We start from the raw sequence: 13465 nt of genomic DNA on the forward strand, positions 1-13465 counted from the left end.
TCCTCATTGTCATTCTTGTCAGTTAAATCAGTGATTATTTCTATAATTTGTTCTTTGACCCACCCATTTTGAAGAATTCTCCTAATTAATTTTTAATTTGCCTTTCTATGAACCCTTATGGATTATAAATTTTATTGTATTATGATCTGAAAAAGTTGCATTTATTGTTTTTCTTTTCTGCATTTGGTTGTCATTTTTATGCCCTAATATAGGGTCAGTTTTAGTATATGTACCATGTGCTGATGAGCAGAAGGTATATTCCTTTTTATCTCTATTCAATTTTCTCCAGATATCTATTAAATCTAACTTTTCTAGAATTTCATTCACTTCCTTTACTACTTTCTTATTTATTTTTTGCTTTGATTTCTCTGGTTCTGATAGGGGAGGGTTGAGGTTCCCCACTAATATAGTTTTATACTCTATTTCCTCCTTAAGCTTCTTTAGCTTCTCCTTTCAAAATCTGGCTCCTGTACCATTTGGGTTATATATATTAAGTACTGATGTTACTTCATTGTCTATACTACCTTTTATCAAGATATAATTACCTTCCTTATCTCTTCTAATCTGATCTATTTTTGCTTTAGCTTGGTCTGAGATCATGATTGCACCTTTCACTATCAATCACAATTGCTTGGGAGATGAATAACAAAACATCTTTGTACTTAGGTGTGAGGGCTTAAAGCAGACCAGTTTGGGGGTTTTACTCAATTTATAAGCTCTGTTTTTCTTGTGTTACTTTGAAGTGGCTTGCAGTGCTGCTTGGTTTCTGTTCATCAACAAATTAATTGGAGTGTGATAACTGTAGGGAAAGATTTATTATGGTGCTCAAGTGTTTGGCCAGTGCTTATTGTAAAGCCTTGTAGTGTGTCTTGTGCTTGAGAAAGGAGAGATTATGTGCAATAATCTTTGGGCTTTGATTTTGTAATTGCAATCTTTTGGGGGTACTAATCTAGGGGGATTAAAGTGGTGTATATATTTACTGATCCTATAAGTATTTGCTCTCATTATTTCTCCTGTTTTGGGGAGATATTAGTAATCATAGCAAGTCCATTAGTGGGAGAAGTTGGGGAGAGAAGTCACAGAGGGGGATCAGTGGGAGCCTCAATTTCTGGGGGCTGATTTGCAGACCCCATTTTCCCAGACCTTAACCTTGTCAGCTAGTCATGATATGATGGCATCCAGTAGAGGGGCGCTTTTGGAAACTGATGATTCTGTCTTCTGGGCTGATGGCTTTTGGGTCTTGTCACTCAGAACTTTTTTGCCCTGGCGCTAAGGGGTTCATCACAAAACAGGCTTGAAAGGACCAAGTGCTAAGGACTTCTGGACTTCACTATGGGCTGGTGCCAAGGCCTGGGACTTCAATGGGTGGGTCTGTGGTCTGTGGAGCTCTGTCATTTATATTATAGGCAAGGTCCTAGACTCTTGAAGTTGGCCTACTCATACACTCAGAACCTGGAACAGTAGTTGGGGGGCAGGGGAGTGGTAATCCAGCATTCCTTTGTATAAAGCTTTATTTCCAGTTCCCCCTTACCCCTTGAAAATTGACTTTCTCTGCCTACCTTTCAAGTTGTGTTCAATGAGAGCACTAACAGAGCTCACCTGGTCTTGCTGTTCCTTTTTGACTCCTGTCATTTTAAGGTGTCATTTTAAAAATTGATTTGGAAGGACTGTCAGAGAGGTTTTAGTTTTTGCTGCTACTAAGCCTCTATCTTGGCTCTTTCCCACAATTCCCAAATAATATTTGGACATTTAATTGATTTATTTATGGGAAGAGTGTTTTGTAATTGTGTTCATATTGACCCTATGGGTGTTTTGGCAAGTAGAGTACCAAGTTTCTTATGCTGTCTATGGTTATTATTTTTAGTTTTTTAAAGTTTGTTTTATTGATGCTTTTAGTTTTGGTATCACATACTTTTGTTATCAAATTCCTCCTTTATTTAAAAAAAATTTTCTCCTATGGTTACATCATCATGTTGTCTCTCTCCCCTCTTCCTTCCTCCATCCTGGAGCTGCTAAGCAATTCCAGTGGGTTATACATGTATTATCACTCAAAACCTATTTCTATATTATTCATTTTTGTAATAGTGTAGTCTTTTAAAACCAACCCCCAAATCATATACTCATATAAACAAGTGAAAAATCACATTGCTTCCTCTATCTATCCAACTATGTGCTCCCAAAAAGTATCTTTGGTCCCTGAGAGAGACCATTGATCCAATTTATTGCTTACTGCCAGCCTCACTAAGAAATTGTTCCTGCTCAGATAATTGTTGCTCAGTTCATCTCAATTAATCAAACATTAAGTTGAGTCTTTCTATATGCCCTAATAATGATAAGTTCTGTGGTGTTATGTGTATCATATTCTCCTAAAGGGATATAAATAGTTTAACTTTAAAAGTTCTTCATGAATTTTCTTTCTTGTTTACTTTTTGATGCTTCTCTATTCTTCTTATGATGGTCATATTTTCTATTAAGCACTGGTCTTTTCCTCAAGAATGCTTGAAAGACTGCTATTTCATTGCATATCTATTTTTCTCTAAAGGATTCAATTTGGTTTTGCTGTTAGATGATTCCAAGTTTTAATGCTAGTTTCATTGTCCTCTGAAACACTGTATTACAGGCCCCTGCATTCTTTAATATAGAAATTGCTTTATCTTATTTTATTCTGAGTGTGGCTCCTTGATATTTGCATTGTTTCTGTCTGCTTAAATATTTTTCCTTGACTTGAGGGCTCTAGAAGTTGACTCTAATATTCCTGGGTGTTTTTACTTTGAGATCTCTTTCAGGAGGTAAAGAGAGTATTCTTTCTATTTCTACTTTGCCCTCTAATTGTAAGGTATCTGGGAAGTTTTTCTTTGTAAATTCTTGAAATATAATATCTAGGTTACTTTTTTATCATGGCCTTAAGTTTATCTACTAATTATTAAATTATTTCCCTGTCTATTTTCTAGGTCAGTTGGTTTTCCTACAGAACATTTAATTCTTTTATTTTTTCAGTCTCCTGAATTTAATTTATTGTTTCTTGATGTTTAATGGAATCATAAGCTCCAACTTGGCCAATTGTAATTCCTTAAGGAATTATTTTCTCAGTGAGTTTTTGTACCTTTTGACCAATGTGATTTTTAGGAGTTACTTTATTTGCAGTGAGTTTAGGGCTAGCCTTGTTCTCGGCGTCAAGGGTCTTCAGTTAGGTGGGGTTGAAAAAGTGGAAATGAATGATGGAAGATAGCTGTGTGTGTGTCAGCTCTGGGTAAGGCTCTGCATGGAATTACTCACTTCACTAGGCCCAGATTTGGTTCATTTTTATACCCCCAAAGAATACAGATTCAATATACATGTTCAAATGCAGATAATTGAGTGATACATTAATTTTTGACAAATTGTTTGATTAACATTCTGTGGACATTCAATACACTTTTATTGTAACTATTGCTTCTGACAGGATTCACAAAGATTTTTGCACAAGATAAATGATTTCGTCACAGGTGGAGTAGCTGGAGGTTAGTTTTTCTCATTAACCTGTAGAGTGCTTGGCTTATGGACAATCAAAGAAAATAATTTGCTTCCTTTAATAAAAATAGATAATCAATCAGAAGTTCTAGAGATAATCAACAATCATAGTAGTCAAGTTGAGAGATCAAAGGGGTACTAGGAACATAATTGAGATTTAGTATTAGACTAATCATTTATCAGTTTCATTGAGGAGTTTCTGAGATGGTTGGTAAATTGAGTCACTGAGGCATAATGTACTAAGGCATATTGTACAAGTCTCTCCCTACGATGACTTATGTACTGGCTCAGGAGAATTTGTTTCTGAGCATGGGAGTGGGGGATTTCTGGGCAGAGATTTTGTTAGGAATTATATACCTAAGCGAAAGTTAACCCATGATAGTCTTTTGGGTCTGGTTTTGTGAGTCTGATCTTTTGGTGATATTTTGGAGGAATAGTGTGCAAGCATTTTGCTCTGAATAATTGAAAATCTGTTACCCTAAAAAAGAACTAAATTTCCCAGGAGCCCACTGACTTCCTGTCATTACATACTTCCTGTAGATAGGGGATATTAGGTGAGGCAAATTTGTTGATAAAAACTTCTAGGGAGCAGGGGTTTTCCTTCAGATGACACCCATACTCTATTAATCTCTTTTGCTTTAAATTTTTGCTTCCATTTTCCTACTTCCTTGTCATTATAGGAAAGGGATAGATCCAAATCATTAGTAATTGTTAGTGGCAAAATTAATTCAGGTCATTCTAAGGCTGCTGGTTTGGCTGTGATATGTGATTGATTATTTTCCCTCAAGACAGGGTCATTACCACCTCTGTGTGCAGAGCAGTGAACTATTGTTATAGCTTCAGGCAGCTGGATGGCAGAAAGAACTTCATTAATAATTTATGCATTAGCTATAGATTTTCCAGCCGAGGTTAAAAATCCTCTTTGGAGCCATAGTATGCCCACAATGTGACATATACCAAAAGTGTAGCGGGAGTCTGTGTAAATTGTGACTCTTTTATCCTTTGCAATGACACAGGCATGTTTCAGTGCTGTAAGTTCTGAGCCTTGTGCACTTGCATTTGAGGGTAAGGAAGCTGACCAGAGGGTATCAAATTTGGTAACTACTGCATCTCCTGTATAGCATAAGCCATCTCTCATAAATGAAGAACCATCTGTAAATAATATTAAATCCAAACCATCCAATTGGGTGTCCAGTAAATCATTAAAAGTTTATCAGCAATGGACACTAAAGATGTACTATTGTGTAAAGGTTCTCTGGAAGTTGGCAAATTGGGAAGCAAGGTTGCAGGATTAAGTGATCCACAGCATTTTAGTGTGATATGTTCATTATTTAGTAGGGTTATCTCATACCTAGTAATCCTTTGGTCAGTAAATGCTTGTGTCTAATGTCTTAATAATAATGCCTCAACCTTGTGTGGGCACATTATGATCAGAGGGCATCCTAATATCAGATCAGCTGATTTGGTTACTCTTAAAGCTATGGCAGCTACTCCTCTAAGGCATAGTGGTACTCTGGCAGCTACTAGGTCCAACTTGGTTGAATAATAGGCTACTGGGCATTGAACAGTTCCCAAAAATTAAGTTGGAACATCTGAAGCAACCCCTTTTTGTTCATGTATGTATAGAGTAAATGGTTTATCATAATCTGGGATGCATAGGGCAGGCGCAGACAGGATGGCCTGTTTTAAATTTGAAAGAGCTATTAGGTGTTCCATTTCTAATTTAAATGATTCAAGGACTGAGTTTTTCATAAGTGATATGAGGGGCTTAGTGATTTTCCCATAATAAGGGATGTACTGCTGACAAAATCCTGTTACTCCAAGAATTGCCCTCAATTGCTTTTTAGTGGTAGGAGCACTTAATTTTTGGATATTTTCAATATGCTTAGGAGAAATTACATCAGCTCCAGCAGGTAGAATGAATCCAAAGTATTCTACTTTTGGGAGACACCCCTGAACCTTTTCCTTCGAGATCTTGTGCCCTCATTTATGTAGTTCTATGAGGAGGTGCTTACTATACTCTTGGCATGCTTCAGTGTTTGTTGAAGCCAAGAGTAGATCATCTATGTATTTTATTAATTTGGTATTTAAAATTTTTATATTGTCAGTGTCTTGGCTCAAGATTTGAGGAAAAAGTCCTGGACTTTTCATGTAACCTTGAGGCAGACAAGTCTATATCTCCTGAGAGCCCTTCCATGTGAAGGCAAAAATATGTTTAGAGTCTTCATGTATAGGTACAGAAAAGAAGTTAGAGCACAAGTCTACTATTATATTACCAAAATAGGTAATAAAAGGGGTTGCATAAAAATATTCAGAGCCACCCTCTTTGTGATGACAAAAAATTGGAAAACAAGAGTGTTCCTTGATTGGGGAATGACCAAATCAATTGTGATATATGATGGTGAAATGAGCAGAACCAAGAAAACATTGTATACAGAAAGTGAAACATTGTGGAATGATCCAATGTAATGAACTTTACTCCTAGTAGCAATGCAATGATCCAGGACAATCCCAAGGTACTTATAAGAAATAATGCTATCCACATTGAGAGAAAGAATTGTGGGAATAGAAACACAGAAGAAAAAATATGACTTATCACTTGTTTATATGGATATATGATTCTGGGTTTTGGTTAAAAATATTTCTCTATTGCAAAAAAGGAATAATATGGAAATAGATATCAAGTGATAACATTTGTACAACCCAATGGAATTGCTTGTTGGCTCTGGGAGTGGGGAGGAAAAGAAAATTAATTATGTGAACATGGAAAAATATTTTAAATTTTAAAAAAAGGATTATTGGGGTGCAATTTTTCTTTGAGTTTTTTCTTATAGATGTTTTCACATCATTGACTTTTCCTGAGGTTATATCTTGAGCCTCCCTATTACCACAGAAACTTTTACATTCAGGTTCTTTTTTTTTTTTTGCAGTTTGCTCATTTTCCAGACTATTTCTTGACTTTGGACTTTATGATAGAGTTGGGTTCTCCTTGCTTCAGGCATGAAGGTGGATTAGCTAGCCTGACGTTCTATAACCTGATTTAGGGACTTGTGCTTTCAATGCTTTTAGATTGTGTGACCTGGCTATAGTCCTGGTCCTTGTCTTCCTGATGTAGACTCTGGTTCTTACTCAGGTAGGGCCTCTTCTCCTATATAACTACAAACTATCCGTGCTCCTCTCCATCCTGGAACTGAGACCCCAAACTAGATAATGGGCAAAGGGACTGACAAAGGGTATCTGGTCCTAATCCTTACAATCCCTTTCTGACCAAATGTTTAGTCCTTTTACCATTCCCAATTGTGGAGTATTCCCATTGCCACTGTCAATGCTATTTCCACAATCTCTCAGCCCCATAGCTGCTGCTACCACCACGTTATAGGGATAGACAGCTCCCACCTGATCTGAAGAACTCTTTCTGTACTCTAGATCTCTGGGATGGAGAAATGGCTCACAGTGAGATTTTATTGGTTCTCTTGCTCAGAATTTGATTTGGCACATTTGAAAATTTGTTTAGAGGGTTCTTTTTGGAGAGATCATCATTCATACCCCTTGTCTCAGCCATCTTGTCTTCAGCCTCTTTTGTCTTTTGTTCAGTAGTTTTTAACTTTTGTGAAAGAGGAATATGCTTCTTTGGTGAACTGTCCATTTCATTGGGAGCTGGCCTTTCCACAGACCTCCAGCTTTAAAATTCAGGGATGCCTTAGCAGATACCTAGATCTTTCTCATCCTGATTCTGGAAGCAGTGAACAACGAGGCTATTACAATGGATCTTGTGAGAGGTAAAAAAAAAAGGGATGACCTAAGGTGTAGGCTGTAGGAATGGAGGGATATTAAGGGATATGGAGATAAGGACTAGACAGATACCATGTCTAATAACAATGTGACTATGGTTCTGAACTAGAAGAGTGGAAATTGCTATGAGCACGCTATGCAGCTCAGAATGCTCCAGATTGCATTATGAATCTTTCTGTTATAGAACCAATAGATATGGGAAAAGCTTATAATGACATAGAGATTCAGAAGTGGAAGCAAAATTTTGGAGCCAGAAAAGAAAATTGGATCTGGATAATTTCAGTGTGAAAACCAATCCTTCCAAAATCACTTTACTCTCACATCTGCCAAGCAATTAATAACAAGAGTCATTTTGGGACACATACAGTGATATATATCATCAGAAGGATTTGGATAGCCCCAGAAATGAGCATATTTGACAATAAGGTTTGTTCTGTTTGCTCAGTCTGTCAGAAATTCAATCAAAGTGTTTTTAAGCAGAATGTTTTGGTGATCAGCCTCTAGTTTATACTCCATTCAAACACTTACAAATCAATTTTATCAATATGCTGAAAGCATGGAAGTTTAAATTCTGTCTGCTAATAGTGGACCAACTAACTAGATGGCCAGAAGCTTTTCCATCTAGCAAAAATACTTTGAGCTTTGTAGTTAAGATCTTGATAGAAATCATTCCAAGATTTGCTGTTCCTATTAGAGTTGATTTGGATAGAGGGTCCCATTTTACAGACTCCATTTTGAAACAAGTTTATGAAAATCTAGGTATCAGTCCAAAATTGTATGCTCCATACCATCCACAGAGCTTGGGACAGGTTGAGCGTCTTAACAGAGAAATTAAAACAATGATTGGAAAGCTATGCATAGAGACACATTTAAAATGACCAGACATCTTACCTTTAGCTCTTTTTTACACTAGAACACACCCCAGAGTGGATCTGCACATATCCCCATATGAAATGATTTTTGGACATGCACCATTGCAGGCAAAAAGTTTTAAAACTGCTTTTGTTTCTGTGCTTGGGGAAGACTTACAGATTGCAGAACAGAATTAGAGAATTGTAAAACATGGGAATTTTAACACAAGGGGGTCCTCTAGATTATGCACTCCATAAGATAAAACCAGGTGATTCAGTTTATATTAAAAATTCATACCTTGAGTGGGCAGTCCTGGAGAGGAGCATCTGCTGTGACTGGTAGATGTGAAATTTAGATTAGGCACAAGAGAAAAAGGTCTTTAAATAGAGGAAACAAAGACTGAAGAGGAGGAGTCATTCTGTGAAGTGAGTGATCAGTCACTCAGAGCTGGAGGGAAGACAGACACTTGGACTTGACTGTGGAACTCGACCCTAGAGGAGCTTGTGTGGGAGAACTCAGACTGCTTTTCCTTTTAGATGGTCACCGTAGTGAGTGTTAAAGGCTGACTTCCTTCCTTGTCCTTTATGGAGGTGTAAAGCCTCCAGGAAAGGCCCATTATCTTGAGACTCCTTTCCCTGGCTGGGGCCTTAGAATTTCTACCTGGGACAGAGGAAGCTAGAGCTCTCTCTATCTTTCTCTCTCTCCCCTTTTCTCTCTTACTTAATATCTTCCCTCTATTGTGAAAATAAACTAAAAAAAATACCATTATTTTAGTAAGTCATTTTGGGATTTAGAAATTAAATCCCTGGAGACCACCAATTAATTATTAATTTCAAAACCATAAAATTTAACAGGGCTCTGGAGAGACAGTTTATTCAGAATTCCTATTGAGTCTGAGTGCCAGGAATTCTCTCCCTTCTCATCTCCACTTCCTGGCTTCTCTGCCATTTTTCATGCCTCAGCTCATAGCTCTCCTTTTGCAAGGGACCTTGAAAGTCTCCTCAAGGCTAGTGCCTTTCCTCTGAGATGATCTCCCATCAGACTGTATGTGTCCAGCAGCTATAAAAGTGTTTAAATGCTATCTCCTCAATGAAAATGTCCTCTCCTTTAGGGCATGAACCATGTTTTTGCCTTTCTTTTTGAATCCCCAACTCTTAGCATAGTTCCTGTCTTGTAGTAAGCATTTAATAAATGAGGTTGATTGACTACTTGACCTGAGACACTCAGTCATTTCATTCAACAAATGTGTACTAACCAATTAATAAATGCAACACACTGTACAAGAAGAAATGGCTGCCTGGTCTCAGTTTCACAATCTTATCTAGGAGATACGAGCATTAATAACCACACTCTCAGGCAGTTTATGACACTTGCCACATTCACACTGCCAAATATTCTAGCAGTTTAGCAAGAGAAGAGGGACCCTCTGGCTCAAAATCTTCTGCTTCTGTCCAACTCATGGGAAGCTAGTTTATTCCATATGACATCTTTGGCAGCTTTATTCCATTGAGGGAAGCTCTAACAGAGGCAAGTCTGGAAGGAGGCAAGTATCCAAATGGAAAGAGTATGCTACGTGAATCCATCAACATTTGGCCTTCTCCAATTTGGAATTATCCCCAAAGGGCATTAAAAGACTGCCTATCCTTTGATCCATCCATACCACTACTGGGTTTATACCCCAAAGAGATAATAAGGAAAAAACTTGTACAAAAATATTCATAGTCATGCTCTTTGTGGTGGCAAAAAATTGGAAAATGAAGGGATGCCCTTCGATTGGGGAATGGCTGAAAAAATTGTGGTATATATTGGTGATAGAAACTATTGTACTCAAAGGAATAATAAAATGGAGGAATTCCATGTGAATTGGAATGACCTCCAGGAATTGATGCAGAGCAAAAGAAGCAGAACCAAGAGAACATTGTACACAGAGATGGAAAAACTATGGCACAATCAAATGAAATGGATTTCTCTACTAGCAGCAATGCAGTGATTCAGGACAATTCTGAGGGACTGATGAGAAAGAACACTATCCAGATCCAGAGAAAGAACTGTGGGAGTAGACATACAGAAGAAAAACATCTGCTTTATCACATGGATCAATGAATATATAATTGGGAATGCAGACTCTAAACAATCTCCCTAGGGCAAATACTAATAATATGGAACTAGATCTTGATCAATGAAACATGTAAAACCCAGGGGAATTGTTTGTTTACTATGAGAGGGGGGAAGAAGGAGGGAGGGAAAGCATATGAATCATGTATCCATGGGAAAATATTCTAAATTAATTAATTATATACTTGGGAAAAGTTTGGCCTTCTCAGTGTGCTCTTAAGTCTATCTGGAGTCTTAGTTCCTTAAGGTATTGTTTAACACATCATCTTTTCTTGTATTACTCTCTAAGAGCTCATTCTCAGTCCAATGCCCAACTTTTTCTGGGTTCTGTCTCTGATTAGTATTTACTCTGTACTTGTCCTAGGAAAGTGGACCCTTGGTTTGACCAGGGCAATCTTTACTTCTGGCCTTCATAAGAGAAAGAGAGATTCCTGTTGCCTTTGGCTCAGTCAGGCCAGGTTAGTCTTTACAATAGAATTTATAAGGGAGAAATTGTGGTCTGAGACCTTCTGTTTTTTTCCTGCTCCAGGGAAGAGCCACTGAAATGACCTATGCATTGTTAACTGAGCCTAGAGAAATGGGAACATGGAAGTGTACTTTTATACAAAGGTGAGACCCAGATCTCCAGTTAGCCACTGTGGTTTTACAAATGGTCACATTCTAGACATTTAGTGGGTAAGAGGACATCACTGTGAGAAGACACTAACCTCACCTCCTCACCTCTACCTCTCAAGAGGCACTAGAGAGAGCAATGTTTTCTGTGCAAGGCAGCTCAACCCCTCTATGTATCAAGCACTTTCCAGATTTTATTGACTTCTGGAGAAACTCAATAGAAGGAGATTCATCCTTCCCTGAATGCTCCACTTAACTTTTCAATGTTCATAGAATTTTCCCACTCATTCTGGTACATACTTGATGACCCAAAGGCTTCCCAGGCTTTCATGTCATCACCACGACCACTGCAGGTGCTAAACCTCCCCAGCCTATGTCACAGACAAATTAGAGCTCTAAGAACTCAGATCCAGAAAAAAACTCTCCTTTAAGAAGGTTCCAGAAAAACAGGGTCGAAACACATAATTGGGACAATTGGTGGAGATCTTCATGATCCCCTGACCTAATCCAATCACTCAATCACACACACACACACACACACACACACACACACACACACACACACAGAGCCAAACACTCACACACACACTCACACACACACACACACAACTCAAAGTCTTATTTCTAGTACCATTAATCTTCAGTGACCTGATGGTGAGACCGGCAGGGGCAGAGTTACCCAGGGAGGGACCCAGGACCTTCTTAACTCACATGCCTCCTACTGAGAGAATGTCTAGTGATTGATCACTGCAATCTGTTGTGATAGAAGTTCGGTACTTGCGTGTCATCCTGAGTTTTGCCATCAGAGGCAGAGCAGACCAAGTCCTGCTCTCTTCTAACACAAAGCTTCCAGCCAGTGTCCAGACCTTGAGGACAAAGTATGAAAAGATGCAGAGAAAAAGTCAGGCAGCTGACAACCAGCCTAGCTAAAGGCACATGAGATGGTTCTGTGCCAAGTTGTAAGTCACACAAAGAGAGAACACAGAGCTCTTGATGCCTCTGAAAATTCTAAGTTCAGATTCCTGAAATGAGATTATGAAGGCAAATCTAGAAAGAATATAATAAAGCCACATAGATTGACCCTTTCATTTTAGCCATAATAGCTAGAATGTACATGGTCCTTTTACCATTTTGAACAGAATTTCTCATTTAATCCTTATAACATTCTTGGCAGTTAGGCACTGTTATCCCCCTTTTACAGGTGAGGAAATTGAGACTGGAGAAAATCTTAATGATATGCCATGGGTAACCCGACTCCTAAGTATCTAAAGCAAGATTTGTTTTCAAGTATTCCTGGCTAAAAGTCTAGCCTCCTGACCACTAGACCACTGCTCACTAGATCTCTTCCTTTCTGATGAAGAAACTGAGGCTTAGCAAGCTTGAGTGATTTGTTGAAAATTATCCAAGTAATGAATCAGAGGAAGGATTTGAAGCAGCCTTATCCTCTGATTTCTGGCCAAGTGTGGCTCCCCAGAATAGAGTCCATCCATCCATTCCTGTTGCTCCTAGTTGCTGTGGCTCAGGGAGGACTCTTGGGGATAAAACTATTTCAGCAACTCATTTAGAGAATGCCAATGACAAGAAGACTAGTTGCAGGTGCCTAGTTCCCCTGGCTGTGTTATCACAGCCCTCATGAACCCAGCCCTTCTTATAAGTGCCATTGGTCACAAAGAAGAGTCTGCTGGATCAGTCCATCCACCTTCACCAGTTGAGACTGTAGCCTCTGATGATTTGCAAGGGAAGCCTCCATCATCTGTAATAATTAAAATAGTTGTCTGCCATAAACTGTGACAGTTAAAAGAATATATGGCTTAAACTGTAATATTTAAAATAGTTGAGGTCATAAAACCGTAGTGAGTAAAATAGTGGAAGACTTAAATTGTAGTAGATATAAGAGTGGGTGAGTACATTTGACTGCAGAAAATATGTTTTCACTACAGTGTCTTGTTTTAAATCAAATATAAGGTGGTCGCCAGGGAAATATTCCCAATTATGAATATACCCAAGTCAACTGGGTTTTATAGAGAATTTAATTAATAATACAATGAGGGATTAAGGAAAAGAGAGAAAGAGAGAAAAAAGGGAATAAGTATGAAGGGCCTTAAGCCAACATGGCCTAGACCTGAGTCTTAAGAGAGAGAGATCATTCAGTCAGTCTTTTATCACTCACCACAAGGTCTGTCTAAGCAGGGATTCTAGTGACAGAGTCTCCTCAGAGAGAGTTCCAGCCAGAGTCCTCCTCAAAGAGCCTTCCAGCCAGAGACTGTTTCAAAGGGCCTCTCTCAAGAGCCTCCAGAGGGACAGAGTCCCCTCAGAGGAGCTCTAGAGAGACCTCCTTAGAGATTGTCCTCCAAGAGCTTCCCTTCTCCAGAGCCTCTCTCAAGAGATTCTTCAAAAGGATCCCCTAAGAGATTTCTGCTTTTTCTTATATAGGGGTTTTTCTCCTATGTCACCTCCCCTAAGTCCTTACATCTACCAATCACAGTAGACGTTTTTCCAAAGGACAACCCATTCTAAAAACACTGCTGGGTCGACTAATCCCTTTAGTAAGTTTGTACCAGAAAAAACACTGCTGGTTCAAGTA

The sequence above is a fragment of the Monodelphis domestica genome, chromosome 4 (assembly GCF_027887165.1).
Source record: "Monodelphis domestica isolate mMonDom1 chromosome 4, mMonDom1.pri, whole genome shotgun sequence".
Taxonomy (NCBI): domain Eukaryota; kingdom Metazoa; phylum Chordata; class Mammalia; order Didelphimorphia; family Didelphidae; genus Monodelphis; species Monodelphis domestica.